This window comes from Ovis aries, chromosome 12 (genome assembly GCF_016772045.2).
Source record: "Ovis aries strain OAR_USU_Benz2616 breed Rambouillet chromosome 12, ARS-UI_Ramb_v3.0, whole genome shotgun sequence".
In the NCBI taxonomy this organism is placed as follows: domain Eukaryota; kingdom Metazoa; phylum Chordata; class Mammalia; order Artiodactyla; family Bovidae; genus Ovis; species Ovis aries.
The window spans coordinates 44,677,557-44,700,959 of NC_056065.1; the positions used below are offsets into that span (position 1 = coordinate 44,677,557).

Below are 23,403 nucleotides of genomic sequence, written 5' to 3' on the forward strand. Positions count from 1 at the left end.
AGATACTCCGTGTCCCTCAGACCTTCATGATTCAAATCACCCAACAACCTAAACAATGAGAGAAGAGGGCTATAGATGAGCTAAGATCAAAATGATTCTTTTATTATGATTGTATGTATTATTTTAGAAACACTGAAAAGTTTGCAGGAGTAATTAAAACAAAATATTTTAGAGCATTCGTCAAATTAAATGTGCCATTAGCAAAGTACAAAAATGACCTATTAATGGTGCTGAAGAAGGGAAAGCCCAGAAAGGTAATTTATTTCATTTTACACATGAGGAAATTTAAGCTCAGAGAGGTTAAATCACTTTCCTAAGGTAACACAGCAAAGAAGTGAGAAGTGTTAGGACTTTAGGTTTTGGACACCAAGCCTGGTTTCAATCCACAGACTTTTCCATCCTTTGATGTATGACTCTGATTTAATGCCTTCTTCAGGATTTTACTAATGAGAAATAATTTCACTTATTTATTAAGTGTACCCTATGTGTACAGCTGGCCTCCCAGGTGGCTCAGTGGTTAAAAAAAAAAAAAAAATTCTTCCTGCAATACAGGAGATGCAGTTTCAGTCCCTGTATCGGAAAGATCCCCTGGAGAAGGAAATGGCAACCCACTCCAGCAGTCTTGCCTGGAGAATTCTATGGACATTGGAGCCTGGTGGGCTGTAGTCCATGGGGTCGCGAAAGAGTTGGACAAGACAGTGACTAAACGACAACACGTGCACAGCGCCTGACTCTCTGGACACACTGACCGATAAGACTAGATGCTGACCTCAAGGGACTTGCAGCTTTATAAATAGACAATGATAACACTGTCAGCAAAATGCTAAAGGACACAAGAGTACAGGATGGCTAGGGCGTGTCTGGGGAGCACAGATCTGGGTGTGGGAAAGGGTAGGGGCAGGGAAAACTTCCTTGAGGAATTGTCATACAAGTTATTCAGAGATGGGTCTTCCAGGAATCACTAAAACCTCACTCTAGAATGAATTCCCAACATGGAAGCACTTTCCTGCCTGTACCACACTTTCTTTCTAAAATAATGACAAGTTTCGTCCAGAAAGAGCTTTAGAAAGTGATTCTACGAAGTGAGTTTGCACACAGTATATCATTGGATTCCCACAATTATCCTGGGGAAACAGGCCACCTAGGGGTTATAATTTCTATTTTATAAGTGGAGCAGACAGGGACTGGAGAGTTTAGATGACATTGGGCAACATCATACAACCAAGCAGAGAACTCAGTCAGAACCCAGGTTTCCATACTTCTGGTCAACCCTGTTTCCATTGTGTAGACAAGACATTCTTTCCTTCCTGACCACTTTCTTTCCTTCAGGCACTGTGTACAAACTGAAGCCCTCAGGCCTGTGAGCTGGCTGGTGAGAACATTCACAGAATAACTCACAAATGATCAGAAGATAAGTTAGTGCTTGGTAGGTACATTTGTAAATGAACCAATCAATTTAATTCAAAACAAACATGCCCTGGGCACTCTATCATTAATTAAGAACTTTCCAGCAAGACCTTGATGATGATTTTGAAGGGAAGGGAGGGAGAAAGAATGACAGGAATGAACAGAGCAATCCACTCCTTTTTATCAGGCCGGGAACAAGATGTACTCCTAAATTCTAGGAGTACATGTTGCTTTTATTTAACTAATTAGTCACAGGTTAAATGAAGCAGCTGAGAAAAACAAAATGGCAAGAAGGAATCCACACGCTGATGCTGGTCATCAGAGAAACAGAAAGACATGAATCACCACCTATGAAAAGTGGGAAAACAAATTCACCTGAAACAAAAAGGCAACTTCAAGGCAATTTTTCCTTAAGGGGTAATCTCATCAGAGATGTGAAAGGAATCCACAGCACTTAGAAAGAGGAAGGTTGGTGAACTGGATCCCTAACATTTACAAATGCACTCCCAGGACAAGCGGGTGTGCAGTGGGCTCGGCTTTGCAGGCTCAGTTATTATGCACAAGCGTAGGAAATCAGGGGATGTGGCCTTAGATTTATGGGGGTGAAATGTGTTCAAGGGACTTCGGGGGCCCGGCCTCACTTTCTAACGCTAGAAAGCGCTGGAATTCATTTTCTACAAGTCCCTTGTGACAGGGCAGGCAGATCCAAGCACTTTTTCTCTTGAACAAAGGAGCAGCCAGGCCTCAAGCCCAGTCCAACCTGAAATACCAGATTTCCTAATGAGAAGTCAGCCCAGCGGCCTGCCCCAGCAACTTCCTACTCTGTTTAACCCCTTCCTTCCCTCCTGTAGGTCCCCAGAATTCTGCCTGCAAATACCATGAAGACTATTTGAATTTAAAATACATGTATATCTCTGAAAATCCTCACCTCTGACTACTTTTTAGATAGAAGCATGAATCACATTCTCATACACACATCATCAACCCAAACAGCAAGTGAGAACACTGCAGGAGACAGTAAGTAAAATAGTACCGCCAGGGCGTCTCTGGTGGCTCAATGGTAAAGAATCCACCTGCCAATGCAGGAGACATGGGTTCCATCCCTGATCAGGGAAGATCCCACATGTCTCAGAGCAGCTAAGCCTGTGTGCCACAACTACTGAGCCTATGCTCGAGAGTCAGAGAGCCACAACCGTTGAAACCCGAGAGCCTGGAGCCCATGCTCTGTAACAAGAGAAGCCACAGCAGTGAGAAGAGCCCGCATAGCAACTAGAGAGAAAGCCCACACTCACTGCAACTAGAGGAAAAAAGCCTGAGCAGCAATGGAGACCCAGCACAGGCAAAAGTGAACACATACGTAAAAGTATTTAAAAAAAAGAAGTACTGCCAATCACTCTAAAGTTATACATGCATCTTTCTAATTCACATACTTTTTTTGGATAAAAAGAATAATAGTTCCAATCATTTTTCAAACTAGAGCACTGTAAAATTTTGAGCTAGTTCACAAATAAGAATAGCCACTCTGTTGGCTCAGTTGGTAAGGAATCGGCCTGCAGTGCAGGAGACATGAGAGACCTGAGTTCAGTCTTGCCTGGGAAATTCCATGGACAGAGGGGCCTGGTGGGCTACCGACCATGGGGTCGTAGAGTTGGACAACCAAGCAGGCATGCACAAATAATATAGATCAGATGTCTCTTAAGTCACCAAAAATCCCCTCTATTATTAATAAAACTTTACACACTCCTACCTAGTAATTGGAAAATACCAAGTTCCAAACTGAGTTTCTATGATTCCAATGGTTGCAAATCCTGTTGTCCTTTTTAAAAGTCAGTCTTTAGGCTCTGGACTTTAAAGTCTTATCATCTTTCTTAATCTCACTTAATACATGTAATAGCAGTATCTCTGTCTCTTCTTTTGTTTAACTTATGTAGATTTTTTTTTATAAGTATTAGGTATGAAAAGTTTTGGGAGTTAAAAATTCTGTGAACAGAAAACAGTGAAATCTGAAGCACACCTTTTTAAAAACTAATAAAGAAATGTAACTGAGAGTGAAATGTTTTCTCCCCTGCAAGAATGAGCTATACCTTCTTTGTTTCTCCTATTTTCTTCTTTTTTTTTCTGCTTATGAATTTAGGAAAGATAAAAAAGCAAATATTCTTTGATAGCCGAAATAGAGAGAAAATGAACACTTTAAAACACTATTGGTAAGAGTAGTTGTTTAGTTGATAAGTGGTGTCCAACTCTTTTGTGAGCCCATGGACTGTAACCCGCCAGGCTCCTCTGTCCATGGGATTTCCCAGAATCCCATGAGAATACTGGAGTGGGTTGCTATTTCCTTCTCCAGGGGATCTTCCTGACCCAGGAACAAAACCTGTATCTCTTGCATTGGCAGGCGGATTCTTTACCACTGACTCACCAGGGATGCCTTCGGTAAAAGTATAAATGAGTTAAAAAAAAAAAAAAAAAAAAGAGTATATACGAGTAAAACCCTATTTGGAAAATAAGCTAGCAGTTAGTATGCAAAGACTCAATCATTTCCTTTGGGTTGATCATTCTGCTTTGTGCTTTGATCTATTTATTCTAAGGAAATAATTAAAGGTGCACAAAAGTTTTGGATAAAAGATGTTCATTTCAGCATCATTTATAACAGTGAAAATTGGAATCATCCATGGGAGAATTGAAAAATGAAACTGCATTTCCCTGACCACTAGTGGCCAAGAGACCTGCCAGAAGTCTTTACTTCCTACTTCTGGAGAGCCAAAGTATAGAGAAAGTGAACACTTTCAAACACTGTTGGTAAGATTTGTTGTTTAGTCCCTAAGTTGTGTCCACCTCTTTTGTGACCCCATGGACTGTAACCTGCCAGGTCCCTCTGTCCATGGGATTTCCCAGGCAAGAATACTGGAGTGGGAATACTGTACATTAATGTAGCTTATTCTGTGCACTGCATTCTTCAGGAACCGAGTCAATGAGTTCAATAAATTGTAGGCAATCTATCAATCAATATGACTAAAATAACTAAAATTCAAGAACTACATTAAACTTTTCTGCCCAAGAGTATACAAGCCCTTTATTTAAAAAGTTTTTCATTTTCCTGAGCAAGAACCCTACCAACAAACAGCAATTTGTTGCCACTGCCTTTAACATGATCCAATTCTTTATCTTACAAATGAATACAGCCATAACCTGGGAAGCCCTTTTATTTCTTTATTAACATTTAACTAATATAATTAAATGAATAATAAAAAATAAGGTATTTTTAAAGCACTTTCTCTAATGAGATCTATGCAATGCACATAATGACTTCCTCCAGTAATGAGCAATGTGACAACTAGCTTGTCACAACCAGTGAGTGTTCGAGGAATTTTACTTGCATTGATTCACTGAGACTTCACTGCAGTGGAGGAAGTGGGAGCTATTATTATCCCCTTTTACAGATGAGTAAACTGAAGTATGAGAGCTTGAGTAATTCACCCAATAACCCGGCTGGGAAATGGCAAAACTAGAATTAGAAACCAGGCAATCAGCATGGAGGTCTCAACCTCCTCGACCACATTGCTATTAAAATACAATGATTACATACAAATGAAATAATTAAAACTTATAAAACCTAGATTAATATTGAGAACACATTGGGCTTTTGGTAACATAGAAGCAGAGGAGGTAGGGGGACTTCCCTGGTGGTCCAGTGACTAAGACTCCACACTCCCAATGCAGGGGGCCTGGGTTCAGTCCTTGGTCAAGGAAGTAAGATCCTACAAGCTGCAATGAAGACTGAAGATCCCACTTACTGTAACTAAGACCCAGTGCAGCCAAATAAATGAATATTTATATGTATTTTGAATAAATGAATATATATATGTATAAAGAAGCAGAAGAGGGAGAGAAGAGTTGATCACGAAAGGTTTATCAAGGAGGTGATGATGTCAAACCCTTCACTCGTCCTCATGGAGGAGAGGTGACTGGCAAGGGATATTCTAGGCCTACAGCACCATATGATCAAAAAGACAGACCCAGGAGTGATGGGCTTGTCCCTGAGGCTGGAATACCAGTGATCAGGAGGAAAGAAGGGTGGGCAAGAATTAGAAGGCAAGGTCTGTTTTATCTTGTCCCTATATTTTCTCTGTGTATATCTCTGCTTTTTAAATTATTATTATTTTCTTTCTGGAAGAAATAAAGATGAAAGAAATTTAAGTGGCGGAATGACATAACCAGGTACGTTTTCTAAGGCGCCACCACTTGGGCAGCAGTGTAAGAGGCAGTTGAAGAATGGAAGATTTGGGAGTTATAAAGACCATTTTGGGACTTCCCTATAGCTCAGATGGTAAAGAATCTGCCTGCCAACACAGGAGACATTGATCTGTTCCCTGGGTCGGGAAGACCCCCTGGAGAAGAAAATGGCAACCCATTCCAGTATTCTTGTCTGTAGAATCCCATGGACAGAGGAACGTGGCAGGCTACAGTCCAGGGGGCGACAAAGAGTTGGACACGACTGAGTGACTAAGAGACAACAATAAGAAGACCAGTTAAAAGGCAAGAAGGGAAAGCAGCTGCTGAGCAGCTGGATTGAGAGGAAGGGACAGATGAAGAGTTTCATTTACCAGAGTTCAGGGCTTTGGTCACCAATTAGATGCGAGAGATGAAAGGAAGAGTGATGTGACAGGCAGCTGGCTAATGAGAAATTACCTGAATACATATGCATGCATGTATTTTAGAGGCACCACGCTGAATAAACAACTTTTCAGAAGACCACATTAGTTCCAAAGAGGGGAATTTACATTTTTCCCTTCCTTGTATTTCCCCTCCTTATAACAACATCCTGAATCACAATTGTTCTGTTTTCACTTTTAATTACTGAGTCACCTCAAGACAAATACAGTATGAAAGAATTGGTTTCTCAATCATCTTTCCATCATCAAGTTTCCTTTGAGCTTATTAGGGACCGATGGAATCACACTGAATACAGACAATCCCTAGAAACCTTGTTTTTTAGAACATAAAAGTTGTTTTTAAAATACAGACTTGATTCTGACATAGAAATGCCAATATCACACACACACAAAAAATCTCCACTTGACCTTTTTCAAATTTTATTCCTTAAGTAGTCAGTTTCCTAAAATACGTCTAAAGGAATACAGTGATACATTTATGTTCTGGAGTATAATTAAACAATGAGTTTGAGGCTCTTAGTTGAGGTAGAAGTGCCTTTGTCTCATCAAATTTGCAACTTTGTTCTAACTCAGGGGAACAAATTGTCCAAATAGTTGTCAAAGACTGATAAAATTAAAAACTAAGGAATATATATTGACCATACATGATAAAAAGCCTTTGAAAACTACTACAAACACTAAAAAACGATTATTACTGACAACCAGAGAGCAGCATCTGAAAACCCCATATGAGACACAGTAAGGATGACACACCAGAGAAGCATGTAACAAATCCACTGCTCTCAGAGACAGGACACAGATCTCTGCTAAAGCTGTGTGTCCCGACCTCCATGGCGAGGAAGCTGAATTACAGCCTAATTAGAGTCAGAGAAGAAGGCTTTGTCTCTTTCTTCTCCCAAGAGATACAAAGGTGAAGCTGGAATTGTAATTTTCTGGGCGGCCTAAAACTCCATCCTCTACAGTAAGAGAAAAGTATATTAGGGAAAAGCCTCAATGGAAATATAAGACATCAGAGCCATGACAAAGAACGCAAGTTCAGAGAAATGACAAGAGTCCATGTATTTTTTCTAAATCCAGTAACATGCCCTTTTAGCAATAAATGTTCTTACTAAGTAATATTGGAAACAAGAAAAAGTATACGGGCTTTGAAGGCAGATGGACCACCACCACTTGGGAGCTGTGTGACCTGGGGCAAGTTACTCACCTCTGACACATCACTTCCTTCATCTGCAAAGTGGTGGAAATGATACCTGTAATTACAGCTTTCAAGAGATTGTACAAAGATTAAATGAAATAATACATGTAAATAAATGAAACTCTAACACAATGCCTGGCATATACCACAAATGCATGATTGCACGTGTGGTCAGTCTTGTTCGACTCTCTGACCCCACAGACTGTAGCCCACCAGGCTCCTCTGTCCTTGAGATTTCCCAGACAAGAATACTGGAGTGGGTTGCCAATTCCTCTTCCAGGGGATATTCCGGACCCAGGATTGAACTTGCCTCTCCTGCGTCTCCTGCAATGCAGGCAGACTCTACCAAGGAGCTATTGGGGAAGCCCAGACCACAAATGGTTGTTACAATAGTGTGCCTGAGGTTTTTCCTTGACTTGCGTTTGTAAAAAAAAAATCACTTGTTAAATGTTTTTCCCTTCTAGCACAAAATAAAGCAAAGTTGACTCTTCTCTTCCTGCCTGTCCAACCCCAGTCTTGTCTTATGATTTGAATCAGGGTCAAAAAAAAAAAAAAAGAGAGAGAGAGAGAGAGAAACACCATCACCACCACCCTTGCAAAACCCCAAACAAAAAAACTTGAGTGCTTACTGTATGGGACCAGGATAAGACTAAGTGCTAGGGTAGACAAGAACACAGAAAAAGGATGATCTCTGTCCTCATGAGTCTTGCAATACAAATAAGAAAGTGAGATCACCACAGACAAAGCAACTAGAATAAAGCTTAAAAAATAAAAAATCCAGTATAAGATGAGATGAAACTGACAGAATCACCATGGTGACGCACAACAGGGAAGAAAGATGTGGGTTAGAACAATGACGAGGAATTGATACTTTCAAACTGTGGTGCTGCCGAAGACTCTTGAGAGTCCCTTGGACTGCAAGGAGATCAAACCAGTCAATCCTAAAGGAAATCAACTCTGAATATTCATTGGAAGGACAGATGCTGGAGCTGAAGCTCCAATACTTTGGCCACCTGATGTGAAGAGCTGACTCATTGGGAAAGACCCTGATGCTCGGAAAGATTGAAGGCAAGAGGAGAAGGGGGTGGCAGAGGATGAGATGGTTAGATAGCATCATCGACTCAATAGGCAGGAATTTGAGCAAACTCTGGGAAATAGTGGAGGACAGAGGAGTCTGGCATGCTGCAGTCCGTGGGGTTTCAGAGAGTCCCATACAACTTAGCGACTGAATAAGAATAATGCTCAAATTCTCTATGGTGAGGGACCACTTTTAACTTTCAGTCCATCATGAACCAAGAAGCGGCCCTGTTGCCTGTGGCTGTAGAACATCTGGGGCCGCATCCAACTCATCACTTGAGTTTGACAGCACTCAGGGGCTCTATGCTTTGTCAACAAGACGAATTCATCAGTCATATGTTTAGATGCTGGGGAGATGCTAAATTGCCCAAGTCTTTAAATGCTATTCTCTGCTCATCCTGCTGCAGACTGTAATAGTTTCTGGACTAGTTTTGAACTTGTAGTCTGTGAACTACTCTCCAAGTTGTTTAGAGTTGGACCTAAGGAGCAGGCTCTTGGTTGTTGTAGTAGAAGCAGCAGTGCACAGACTGAGAAGGTCTAGGGGCTGGGATGAGCCTTGCACGGACTAGGATAATTAGTTTGATCACAACTGGGAATAAATCAGTAGAATTTGGCACAGGACCTAAAATTATCAGTCCTTCCAATGAATATTCAGGGTTGATTGTCTTTAGGATTGACTGGTTTAAACTCCTTGCTGTCCAAGGGACTCTCAAGAGTCTTCTCCAGCACCACAATTCAAAAGCATCAATTCTTCGGCAGTCAGTTTTCCTCATAGTCCAACTCTCACATCCCTACATGACTACTGGAGAAACCGTAACTTTGACTAGATGGACCTTTGTCAACAAGGTAATGTCTCTGCTTTTTATACACCATGTTTGTCTTTTTTTTCCCAAGGAGCAAGCTGCTTCTAATTTCATGGTTATAGTCACCATCCACAGTGATTTTGGAGCCCAAGAAAATAAAGTCTGTCACTGTTTGTATTGTTTCCCCATCTATTTGTCACTAAGTGATGGGACTGGATGCCATGATCTTAGTTTTTGGAATGTTGAGTTTTAGGCCAGCTTTTTCACTCTCCTCTTCCACTTTCATCAGGAGGCTTTTTAGTTCTTCTTCACTTTTTGCCATAAGGGTGGTGTCATCTGCATATCTGAGGTTATTGATATTTCTCCCCACAATCTTGATTCTAGCTTGTGCTTCATCTAGCCTGGCATTTCACATAATATACTCTGCATTTAAGTTAAATAAGCAAAGTGACAATATACAAGCTAGATATACCTTTCTGAATTTGAAACCAGTCCGTTGTTCCATGTCCTGTTATAACTGTTGCTTCTTGATATTATACAGGTTCTCAGGATGTAGGTAAGTTCAATTCAGTTCAGTTCAGTTGCTCAGTTGTGTCCAGCTCTTTGCGACCCCGTGGACTGCAGCACTTCCAGTCCACGTTTCCCTGTCCATCACCATCTCCTGGAGCTTGCTCAAACTCATCCATTGAGTCAGTGATGCCATCCAAACCATCTCATCCATTGTCATCCCCCTCTCCTCCTGCCTTCATTCTTGCCCAGCATCAGGGTCTTTTCCAATGAGTCAGTTCTTCGCATCAGGTAGCCGAAGTATTGGAGTTTCAGCTTCAGCATGAGTCCTTCCAATGAATATCCAGGGTTGACTGCCTTTAGGATTAACTGGCTTGATCTCCTTGCTGTCCAAGGGACTCTCAAGAGTCTTCTCCAACACCACACTTGGAAAGCATCAATTCTTTGGTGCTTAGTTTTCTTTATGGTCCAACTTTCACATTAACACATGACTACTGAAAAAACCATAGCTTTGACTAGATGGACCTTTGTCGTCAAAGAGATGTCTCTGCACTTTAATGTGCTGTCTAGGTTGGTCATAGCTTTTCTTCCAAGGAGCAAGCATTTTAATTTCATGGCTGCAGTCACCATCTGCAGTGATTTTGGAGCCCAAGAAAAGAAAGTCTGTCACTGATTCTATTGTTTCCCCATCAATATGCCATGAAGTGATGGGACTGGATGCCATGATCTTCGTTTTTTGAACATTGAGTTTTAAGCCAGCTTTTTCACTCTCCTCTTTTGCTTTCATCAAGAGGCTCTTAAGTTCCTCTTCACTTTCTGCTACAAGGATGGTGACATCTTCTTATCTGAGGTTATTGGTATTTCTCCTGACAGTCTTGATTCCAGCTTGTGCTTCATCCAGCCTGGCATTTCGCATGATGTACTTGCTACTGCTGCTGCTAAGTCGCTTCAGTCGTGTCCGACTCTGTGCAACCCCATAGATGGCAGCCCACCAGGCTCCCCTGTCCCTGGGATTCTCCAGGCAAGAACACTGGAGTGGGTTGCCATTTCCTTCTCCAATGCATGAAAGTGAAAAGTGAAAGTGAAATTGCTCAGTCGTGTCCAACTCTTAGCGACCCCATGGACTGCAGCCTACCAGGCTCCTCCGTCCATGGGATTTTCCAGGCAAGAGTACTGGAGTGGGGTGCCATTGCCTTCTCTGATGATGATGTACTTTGCATATAAGTTAAATAAGCCAGGTGACAATATACAGCCTTCTCACACTCCTTTCCAAATTTGGAACCAGTCCATTGTTCCACGTCCGGTTCTAACTGTTGCTTCTTGACCTGCATACAGATTTCTCAAGAGGCAGGTCAGGTGGTCTGGTATTCCCATCTCTTGAAGAGTTTTCCAGTTTGTTGTGATCCACACAGTCAAGGCTTTAGCATAGTCAATGAGGCAGAAGTAGATGTTTTTCTGGAAATCTCTTATGTTTTCTATGATCCAACAGATGTTGGCAATTTGATCTCTGGTTCCCCTGCCTTTTCTAAATCCAACTTGAATATCTGGAAGTTCTTGGTTCACGTACTGTTGAAGCCTCACTTGGAGAATTTTGAGCATTACTTTGCTAGCTTGTGAAATGAGCACAATTGTGCAGTAGTTTGAACATCCTTTGACATTGCCTTTCTTCGGGATTGGAATGAAAACTGACCTTTTCCATTCCTGTGACCACTGCTGAGTTTTCCAAGTATGATGGCATATTGAGCACAGCATTTTAACAGCATCATCTTTTAGGATTTGAAATAGCTCAGCTGGAATTCCATCACCTCTGCTAGCTTTGTTTGTAGTGATGCTTCTTAAGGTCCACTCAACTTCACACTCCAGGATGTCTGGCTCTAGGTGAGTGATCATACCATTGTGATTATCTGGGCCAGCTGACCTTTTCTGTATAGTTCTTTTGTGTATTCTTGCACCCCTTCTTAATCTCTTCTGCTTCTGTTAGGTCCTTTTCACAATAGAACATAAACTTGAGGAAGGTGGGAACCATGTCTCCTGCTTGTCTGACCCTGGAAGACCCAGAGTCTAGCCCAGTGCTTTGTATGTAGTAAAGTGAAAGTGTTAGTCTCCCAATTGTGTCTGACTCTTTTCTACCCAATGGACTATTGAGCCCACCAGGCTCCTGTGTCCATGGAATTTTCTAGGCAAGAATACTGGAGCGGGTACCCATTCTCTTCTCCAGGAGATCTTCCTGACCCAAGGATTGAACCCGGGTATCCTGCATCGCAGGCAGATTCTTTACTGTCTGAGCCACCAGGGAAGCATGTATACAGTAGGCACACAATAAACAGTTGAAGAATTGGCAGAAAAAAAAAAAGAAGCTAATGAATATGCTTACTAATTATAGCCCATTAATCTCACCTTTTTCTTATTTATACTCTGACAAGAAATATTTATATGCTTTATATGGTTAATGTTATGAAGAATATGTGAAAAGAAAATAAAGAAACACTGGGAAAATATGTGGGGTAAAAACTTGATCCATGTGGTAAGAGAAAAAACAGAGCCTTAGTATTCATAGGGGATATGCTTTAAGGTCATGGGAATAGAGAATTGTCACATAGGCAGATGACTGAAATATCTTTATATTATTTGGTAATCATTATGGGAGGTAGAAACATATTTAGATATGGCTGCCTTTTTCTCTTCTCCTCCTTCTCTCCTCCCAGTAAAAGCCAGACATGTTTTTATAAGCGGAATTAAACTACTCTGGGGAATTCGTTTACCAGTATAAGGTTATCTTTGTTCACTCACTTAACCAACACTTGTGGGAACGTACACTGTTTTAGCTTCCAGGAGCACAACAGTCATTAAACAAACTCAGTTTTGACCCGTGTGGCACTTCTGTGCCCGGTGGGGTAGTAGGACAAGACAATAAAGCAATAAATAGATTTACTGCTGGTGATAAACGCTATGAGGTGGTGTGACACAGAGTAATGAGAGGGAGGTTACACTGAAGCCACCAAGAATGAGAAGGCAACCATCAGAACAACCAGGGAAAGAGCACAGGTGGCCAGAACATCATGAACAAGGGGAGAGCTTCACGCGGTCCATTCCTCTGATGCATCTCTCAACACTCACCTTGACTCGCTGGTCCTCGAACACGCCGAGCAGGGTCTTGCCTCAGGCCCTTTGCCCGTAGTGTCTTCCAGCACTCTGCTTGTTCACTTGACTCAGATCTATGCTTGATAAGGTAACGATGCTACAGTGATATCCCTCCCTGTGTTAATTCAACACATATTGATTGAGCATATATCGTGTGCCAGGTACTGCTTCAAGCCCTGGGGATAGATTGATCAGATGCAAGATTAATTTCCTGCTCTCACAGATCCTACATTCTACTTGGGGACAGAAAACACACAAACAAAAAAACCCCATAAAGTGTCAGACAGTGGTAAATGTAAGAGTATGAGTTTCTATTTTAGGTAGGGTGGTCAGAAGAGGCTTCCTTGAAGAAATAAGGTTTGAGCAAGGAGCTGCATGATCTAAGTAAGCCATGAGAAGACTGGGGAGTGGATGGGGGAAAGTGGAGGCAGAGACACAGCAAATTCAAAGTCCTAAGACAGAAACTATCTTTCAGAAGACGGCAGGAAGCAGACTTCCCTGGCAGCCCAGTGTCTAAGATGCCACCACTCTTCCCATGCAGGTGTCCTGGGTACTATCCCGAGTCAGGGAACTAGATCCCATATGCTACAACTCAGGGTTCCCATGCTGCAACTAAAGATCCTGCATGCTGCAGCTAAGACCCAGTGCAGCCATATTTAAAAAATCAACAACAACAACACAAGAAGCTATCTCAACAAAGCTGTAAAAATTCCATTAAAAATGCTGTGTCCCACACGGCTATATTTAAAATGGATAACCGACAAGAACCTACTGCATAGCCCAGGGAACTCTGCTCGATGTCACACGGCAGCCTGGATGAGAGAGGAGTTTGGGGGAGAATGGATACATGTGTATGTATGACTCCATCCTTTTGCTGTTCGCCTGAAACCATCACAACATTGTTTGTTACTTGTGCTGTGCTTAGTTGCTCAGTCACGTCCGACTCCTTGCTGTGACCCCACAGACTTTAGCCCCCCAGGCTTCTCTGTCCATGGGGATTCTCCAGGCAAGAATACTGGAGGGAGTTGCCATGCCCTCCTCCAGGGGATCTTCCCAACCCAGGAATCAAACTGGGGTCTCCTGCATTGCAGGAGGTTTCTTAACCAGCTGAGATACCAGAGAAGCTCATCTGTTACTGGGCTATACCCCAATACAAAATTAACAATTTTTTCTTTTTTTTAATGTTGTGTCCCTCCAAAAGGATATGCTGAAGTCTCAACCCCAAGGCAATGGCACCCCACTCCAGTACTCTTGCCTGGAAAATCCCATGGATGGAAGAGCCTGGTAGGCTGTAGTCCATGGGGTCGTGAAGAGTCGGACATGACTGCGCAACTTCACTTTCACTTTTCACTTTCCTGCATTGGAGAAGGAAATGGCAACCCACTCCAGTGTTCTTGCCTAGAGAATCCCAGGGACGGGGGAGCCTGGTGGGCTGCCGTCTATGGGGTCGCACAGAGTCGGACACGACTGAAGCAACTTAGCAGCAGCAGCAACCCCTAGAACCTTACAACATGATCTTATTTGAAAAAGGGGATTTACAGAAATAATTAGTTAAGATGAGATCATAGTGGAGCTAGGGGGGCCCTTCATCCAATATGACTAGTGTCCTTAAGAGAAGATCATGTGATGACGAGGGTGCAGAGATGGCAGGAAGGCAGCTGCAAGTCAAGAAACTCCAAGGACTGCTGGCCACCACCAGAAGCCGGAAGAGGCAAGAAAGAATCCTACCTAGAGCTCCAAGGAGGATGGCCCTGCCTACATCTTGACTTTGGAACTGTGCATCAATATGTTTCTGTTGTTCTAAGCCACCCAGTTTGTGGTGCTTTGTTACAGCAACCCCAGGAAACAAATAAAATGCTTATTAGAAATTCAACGTCTGGAGTTGAGGGGAGTCTGCGGTAAAGAGGTCAGTTTGGAGATACAGTTAGAATACGATTAGCAAATAGACTAGACTTCACTATAGAGAAAAATCCACAGTCTACTACAAACAGACAACTGGAGTTACACATATGTGAACAGAGGTCAACTTTTGAATTAGCAAGATGGTCTATACTCTAAGACACCTACACAAATTTAAGAGCAGAGTGATCACCATAGTATCAGATTAAATCAATGCCAAGCAAGAGCAAAGCAGAAAAAATCACCATATAATGGTAAACCATTAGACAATAAAAACATAACACTATGGGGACTTCCCTGGTGGTCCTGTGGCTAAGACCTCAGGCTCCTAATGAAAGGGACCCAGGTTCAATCCTTGGTCAGGGAATTATATCCCACATGCCACAAGAAAGACCCGGGGCAGTCAAAATAAATAAATACTTTAAAAGCAAAAAAAAAACCATTACATTAAATTCATGTCCCAATGAATATAATAAAAATGTCTTCAGTGGTGAAAATGGGACCAATAAACATATATAATGGTACCTGGAATCTCAATACTTACCCAAGCGACAGAATTAAATATCAAAGAATTAGACAGAGAAAGTAACCCTGGGTGATACAAAAATGTGACAGTGAGCAGGAATAAGTGGAGAAAACCGGAAGGTCAAAGTCAACTTCCTTTAACAGTATACAATCTCTCTCCTAAAAGCTTCCGAATTCTAGAACAGAAATTGGTGATAGTCTTAGATCTAAATAAGACCCCAAAAATGAATGAAAAGAAAAGGTATCTTGAAGTAATCTAAACCTACACACTAGGAAACAACATTCTAGAATGGGATAAAATTCAGAACATCAGACTATTTTTCATAGTGACTAAGATAAATATAACACATCAATTTACAAAATGCTATCTTAAATTAGGGCTTTCCAGGTGGCACAGTGGTAAAAAAAAAAAATCCTCCTGCCAATAAATAAAACACGAGATGAAGGTTTGATCCCTGGGTCAGGAAGATCCCCTGGAGTAGGAAATGCAACCTTCTCCAGTATTCTTGTTTGGAAAATTCCAAGGACAGAGGAGCCTGGCAGGCTGCAGTCCATGGGGTCTCAAATGAAAGGTCCTGTTCATTAGGCTCTTGGGGGTGAGGAAAGGTTGCCTGGGAAGACAGTCCACAGTGGTTGGCCTGGCTGACAGTTTAGGCCGGGTGCAGAGCTCCGGCCCCAGAGCTCAGGCCTCATCTGGAGGGAGTAGGCTGGGTTTTTCCTGGAGAAGCTGTTGTTCCCTTTACAGAAACTTTCCTACATTTTAATTTTTTTTTTTTTTTCCCTTTTCTAAAAAGTCTCTGAAGATGCCCATTTTTAACGAAATCTCATTGCATCTAAACTCTGGGTCCAAATTTATATTCCAGCAGCCTGATAATCAAATTAAAAACTGTGTAGAATCCGTTCTAACCAACAATGATTCTCAGACTCCAGTGACTGTAAGTGGGTGTCTGGCAGCGAGAGGGATTTCCTGCCTGCTGTGTTTGATGAAATCTCTAGTTATGACATTGTTATGTCACCAAGACACATAGCTTGCCAAACCTCATCCAGGACATTTATGTGGGTTTTCCCGAATTCCCTTCAGCAGCTTAAATCCTCGATGCAATTGCCAGCTACCAGAGAAATTAAACAGGGAATATTCAGGAAATCTAAAGTGACTAACAGTTCGCAGTTGCACAATCATTTCTCACAGCCATTTTCCACGGCTGGGAAACAAACTTGAGGGTACAGTGGAACCCAGGAAAGTGTTCACACAGTCTGAGGTCCAGAGTCTACAGACATATTGCAGACATTTCTGGTTCTGTTCCTGGAAGGACAGGGTGTTTCTGTTATGAACGTCTCTGCCTGGGGCTTGTTCAATGACGTCCCAATAGTCACAATTAAACACAGTCTGAACTGTGTTAGCAAAGGTCAGTGTTTAAGTCTTATAGGTACATGATCACCTTTCCCTCCTAAAAATAATGAATTCCTAGTGTTAGGAGCTAGCCAAATCTAGACATCACTTAATAGTGTTACAGGACTTTCGGAGATAAAGGTGTCCAGGGAGCAACTATGATTCTTAGGAAAGTAGAAAAGATCAATGTCAGCTGTGTAAGCTCATTCCTAAGTGTATGCAAACAGAACAACCGAAGGTCAGAAAACACAACATATTACTGTTTGAAATGGACTGAAAAGATATCTTCCACAAAATGGAAAACAGAATTTTTGGATAAGGATTATAGACTTCTGAAATCCCCTCTATTTTTAGACATAATAAGAACCAAAACCTTCCATGAAAACTTAACTTTTTATAATAGGCTTGTTTAATCTCAGACTTTCCTGTGGCAGTTAATTTATATTTATATATAAACTGAATTATATATTGTTTATTTGCAAAATAAGTTGCACGCATTATTTCTGTTCCCATTCACCCTGTAACTAACAAATAGAGGTGGGGTGGGGGAACTCAGACTCTCTAAAATCCTGCTTGGGTAAAGTGTCCTTTGTATCTGCAGACCCATCTCACAAACTCATCAAGACACTCAGCGCTTGTCTACCCTCCAGGATATGTGCTGCAGCCAGATGGAAATTCCACTGACTAAATTAAAACACACTAATTGGGCATCAAATTTCTCCTGAAAATGTTCCTTCCCAGCATCACAGATGAGGTATCGTGTGGGTGTCGGATGTACGACTAAGAGGAAATTCACTCTTTCTGCACAAATAAATCATTCAGATTCACTTTGCTAAACTTTCTTATTGGTTCCTGGAAATGATCAAACGTAGGGTGTGGGAATCTAACTGCTCAAACATTCAAAAGGTTTATTCAGTGAATGGGAAAACAAGAGTAGTCGAAATGAGACAGCTAAATCATTTATAATAGATAAGATGTGGTTTTTTGCAAAACAATACTAGAAAGTCAAAGGCTACATCTGGGACACAGAGGGGTACAGATGACACAACAGGGGATGTGCACAAGTATTTTTGCCCTTCAAATAATTTGCTGAATGTTTTGAAGAACCAATTTTAAGACTTTCTGTTCTAAGATTAATTCCTAATTTGTAGTATCACCAAAAACACACTGTATAACAGTAACCTTATAGTTAAGGAATTTTCATCAAGGTATCGTTCAGGTTCATGAATTGCAATGAATATAACCATTCTCTAGCTATTGTGCAGCTTCCATGATGATTAAACGATAACTTGAGGTACCTTCCCTGGTGGTCCAGTGGTTAAGACTCCACCTTGCAATACAGGGGACTTGGGTTTGATCCCTGATTAGGGATCTAAGATTCCACATGTTGCAGAACAACTAAGCCCAAGTTCCACAACTACTGAGTTATCAAGCTGCAGGAAAGATCCCACATGATGCAACCGAAATCTTCCACGCCAAAACTGGACCCAAAGCAGCCACAGAAACAAAAATGCTTTTTAAAAAATAAAAAGAAAATACAACTTGAACCTCCAAATTTTGCTCAGAATAGTTGACCTGACCTAAACGCCACTGATGATGTTTATTTTATATTGGACTATAGTTGATTCACAATGCTGTGTTAGTTTCAGGCATACACAAAGTGAACTGGTCATACATATCCGTATGTCTATTCATTTTCAAATTCTTTTCTCATTTAGGTTATTACAGAATGAGCAGAGTTCCTTGCGCTACATAGTAGATCCTTGTTGTTCATCACTTTTCTATATAGTAGTGTGTGTACGTTAATCCCAAACTCCCAATTTATCCCTCCTCCCAATCTTTCCCCTTTATTAACCATACGTTTGCTTTTTATGTCTGTGAATCTCTTTCTGTTTTGTAAATAATTTCATTCGAAACTGAGGATGTTTATATAGACATTAAAAGGCTCTGGATTCCTGAGATCAAAGTCAACATCAACAGTGAAAAACGAAGTTAATAGTCTTTGGACATGAATTCAGACTTAATAGGAAGTGATGAAGATATCACTTTCCCTCCATGGTCTTCCTCCCCCAAACCAGTAACATCATGAGAAAAACACTTTTAGAAGGACATTAGACAAAATCCTGACCAGTGCTCCTCAAAACTCAAAGATCATCAAAGATCAAAGAAAAATCTTAAAAACTGTCACAGTACCAAGGAAGCTAGGGAGACATGAAGACACAAGGCCATATAGTGTCCTAGGTGGACTCCTAGAACAGATAAAGTAAATTAGGTAAAAACTAAGAAAATGTGAATAAATGATTCACTTTAGCTGATAACCTATCAATATTGGTTCTTTAACTCTAAGTACTATACCATAGCTTCATGTCTATCAGTTCAAATAAAAATTATATAGATAGAGAAAACCAAAAAGAAAAAGAATAAGATGAAAGTACTAAAATGTTAACATCTGAGGACTCTGGGTGAAGGTACTAGAGAATTCTTTGCACTAACCTTGCAACTTTTCTGCAAGTCTGAAATTATGTCAAAATTTTAAATAATTGTCATAAACAAAAAAAGATGTATACTAAAATGTATATACATATACTTGTAACATGTGAGATAGACAATGAATTAATTCATCAATATATAAATCATAAGAAAAAACAAATGCCACAATAAAAAAGAGAAATGAGTAAGTAAATCACAAAAGAAATATGAGGACTAACCATCATATACATGTGTACATATATATACACATATGTACATATGGATACACACATATATATACATATATTCATTGTATATGTGTATATATATACATATATGTGTATATATATTCAACTTCAGTACCAACAGGAGAAATGCACATTTTCTGAGAGCTATGCAAAAATTTTATCTACTAAAGCAACCCTCAAAAACAAAGAAACAAGAAAAAAATCTGAAATTAACCCAAAACTCCAAAGTTGAAGAGCATATCATTAACTGAACACTGTACTTCTACTAGCTGTCCCAACAATCTGGTTGCCATTTAGCAACTGAAAAAGTTTTGAAAGATGATCCGTCTCTTTGATTCAACATTTTCTTTACTTGGTAGAATTTATCCTGAGGAAAGAAGCAGAGAGATGGAAAATTACATACAAACCAGTTCATTATAACATTATTTAGGGGACTTCCCTGGTGGTCCAGTGGTTAAGACTTTGCCTTGTAATGCAGGGGGTGTGGGTTTAATCCCTGGTCAGGGAGCTAGGATCCCACATGCCTCCTTGCCAAAAAAAACCCAAAACATAAAGAGAAGTAGTATAGTGTAACAAATTCAATAAAGACTTTGAAAATGGCCCACATCAAAAAAATCTTTAGGGAAAAAAACATTACTTTAATAATATTATGTTCAGAGTCTAATACTCGGGACTGGTCGGTCATCATACAGATACAATCGTGCTGTATCCGTATGATGAATTACAAAGTAGCTATGAAAAAATCCTGTTGTGAAAGCGTGCTTAGTGACAATGGGGATAATATCGTTGTTAACAATACATGCACTGTCAACAGCAGTTATCTTTGGGTGGTGTCATGATTTTGTGGGCAGTAACTTTCAGATACCATGAAAAGAGATTCTACACGGGTTGTAGGATATAAGCACAGCTGTGATTCTATTCTTGATGGAATGCAATGGCTCTCATGGAAGCTGATGAGCCTTCTCTTCAGTTCATAGGAATGTTAAGCAAATGTAGTTATTAAAGTTTCTCCCAGTGATTTGAAAGTCTGAGAAAACCTGCTACCTCAGTCTGTAAAGAATCTGCTTGCATTGCAGGAGACCAGGGTTCAGTCCCTGGGAGAGGAAGATCCCCTGGAGAAGGAAATAGCAACCCACTCCAGCATCCTTGCCTGGAAAATCCTGTAGACAGAGGAGCCTGGCAGGCTGCAGTCCATGGGGATGCAAGAAGTTGGGCATGACTTAGAGACTTTCAGACTTTCACTTTCATTTTCAAGATGAATCTGACTCTCATTGCTGACTTCCATCCAGAGAAATCTTCCCAGTGCAGAACAATGCAACTGCAAACAAAATATCCTAAAACATCCTCATAAATATGTTGCTGAACTGGCAAAAAGATAAGTAAAATCTTCAGAGACCTGACAAAAGAAGAAAGCCTGACTCCAAGCAGGTAAGAAAATGATGAAGTTGGCGTTTGCTCTGAGGGCATCAGCCATTTCCTGTTGGCCTAGACCAGAAGTCAGGAAACTATGGCCCAGGGACTAATCTAGTTTATCACCTCTTTTTGTAAATAAAGTTTTATTGGAACCCAGCCCTATGCATTCATTTATGTGTTGTCCCTAGTTGCTTTCATTCTAAAATAGCAGAGATAAGTAGATGCCACAGAGACCATGTGGTCTGCAAAGCCTAATATATTTATTCTGTGACTCTTTGCAAAAAAAGTTTGCTGACTCTTGGTCCTGAGTTTTCATGGGTTGAGTTTATGGGATTGGGGAAACAAAGCCAGGCATGTGCATAGAGTAGGATGTCTCATGAAAGAGTGAATAAAATTGGGATCCTAAAAGGTGACACTTTCTGTAGATGAATTAGGAGAATGCTTGTCTGAAAAGGGAGATGAAGGGGTTCCTTGCTTGTTCATATCTTAGCTGCAGTAGAAAGGAAAATCTTTTCTTTGAGAATTCCTACCCCAAGTCCATCCTCACATAGGTCAGAACCCACATTATCTCTGAGGTGGTCCAAAAAAAGTCTTAGTCAAAACTTTGGTTTATTCAAGTGATCCTGTCTCAGTAGTGCCCCTAGGTGTCTAGCATAAACAAACAGGAATCCTTGAATTCCCATAGATAAAGTTCCAGAGAATCAAAGTTTCAAATCAAAAAGCACAAAATGCATGAGGAAACAAGTTACACAAGGGAAAAAAATTGTCAACTTAGAGTTTTATATACATGACACTATCTTTTAAGAAGGAGGGTTAAAAAAAGGACATCTATAAGCCAACAGAAACTGATAGATCTTTCAATTAACATATCACCCCCAAAGGAATGTTCAAAAGAAATATATTGTAGAGAGAGAGTAAAACTAAGCAGAAAAAACAAACATCAAGAGTAGACCCACAAAGACTGCTGATACTGGAATTATTAGAGACCAAACGTAAAATATTATGTCTATGTGATTTCAAATGTAAAACATTATGTCTACTATAATCTTAAAAATAAAAGAAAATATCAGAGAAGAAAGCTGAGACGATTAAAAATGAACAAGCGTATTTGAAATAGAACCAAATACAACATCTAAAAATGACAAATATGACACTGATATTGTTGTTGTTCAGTCACCCAGTCATGTCTGACTCTTTGCAGTCCCATGGACTGCAGCACACCAGGACTCCCTTTTCCTCACCATCTCTCACAGTGTGCCCAAGTTCATGTCCGTGGCATCAGTGCAATAACACTGATATTACAAAGTACATTAATATTAAGTAGCAGATACAGTGAAAGAGAATAATAACAGATTGGAAGATAGATGTGACAAAATTACACAAAATCCAACACAGAGAGACAGAAATAGAAAATACAAGAGAGATAAGAGACACAAAGGATAGAATAAGAAAGTTTATTTCTCATCAAACTTATAGAAGGATAGGAAAGAATAGGGAGGAGGCAAAGGAAATAATGCCTAACATTTTCCCAGAACAAATGAAATACAACATTCCTCAAATATAAATGAAAGAACTTCCATAAACCAGCAATGATCAACAAAAAGAAAGTCTTTAAAGACAGAAAGAAAAGATGATACCTGCAAGAAAAGACAATTAAACTGACAAATAATCTTTCATCAATAACGATAATATTAAAAGATGGTGAAATAACACTTTCAAATTTCTGAGGAAAAAAATTGTCAACTCAGAGTTGTACATACATGAAATCATCTCTTGAGACAGTGAAAGTCGCTCAGTCGTGTCCGACTCTTTGAGAGCCCGTGGACTGTAGCCCTCCAGGCTCCTCCGTCCATGGGATTCTCCAAGCAAAAATACTGGAGTGGGTTGCCATTGCCTTCTCCAGGGGATCTTCCCAACCCAGGGATCGAACCCAGGTCTCCTGCATTGGAGGCAGACGCTTTAACCTCTGAGCCACCAGGGAAGCCCTAAGGGTGATAAAGAAAGACATCTACCAGCAAACAAAAACTGATAGAGTTTACAATCAACATATCAACTTCAAAGGAACTTTCAAAAGAAATATATAGGAGGTAGATAGAAAACTAACCCTATCTGAGGGACAAAAAGGCATGATGAACAAAAAAGATATAAAGTTAAATCTAAATAAATATTGACTGTATAAACAATGATAACAATGTCTAATTAGGGGTGATGAAGAAAGGGAATACAATTATAGACAATGCAATGAAAAGTGGGAGGCAGCAATTTGAGTTAACATATTCCCAAAGTATTCATCCTATTTTTCAGGAGGATAAAAATAATCGTTTTAGACTTTTCTATGTCAAGTATAGGAGAAGGCAATGGCACCCCACTCCAGTACTCTTGCCTGGAAAATCCCATGGACGGAAGAGCCTGGTAGGCTGCAGTCCATGGGGTCGCTAAGAGTTGGACACAACTGAGAGACTTCACTTTCACTTTTCACTTTCATGCATTGGAGAAGGAAATGGCAACCCACTCCAGTGTTCTTGCCTGGAGAACCCCAGGGACGGAGGAGCCTGGTGGGCTGCCACCTATGGGGTCGCACAGAGTCAGACACAACTGAAGTGACTTAGCAGCATGTCAAGTGTCCATTTTACAATCTATATAAGCACATTAAAAAAGA

At 40.6% G+C, this 23,403-nt stretch overlaps 1 non-coding gene across 1 annotated transcript; it reads right to left on the reverse strand.

Annotated features, from left to right (window-relative positions):
* Positions 1-22,653: 22,653 nt before the first annotated feature.
* On the reverse strand, positions 22,654-22,725 carry TRNAW-CCA (transfer RNA tryptophan (anticodon CCA)). Its single transcript has one exon. It is a non-coding gene; the product is annotated as a tRNA-Trp (tRNA).
* Positions 22,726-23,403: the final 678 nt, after the last annotated feature.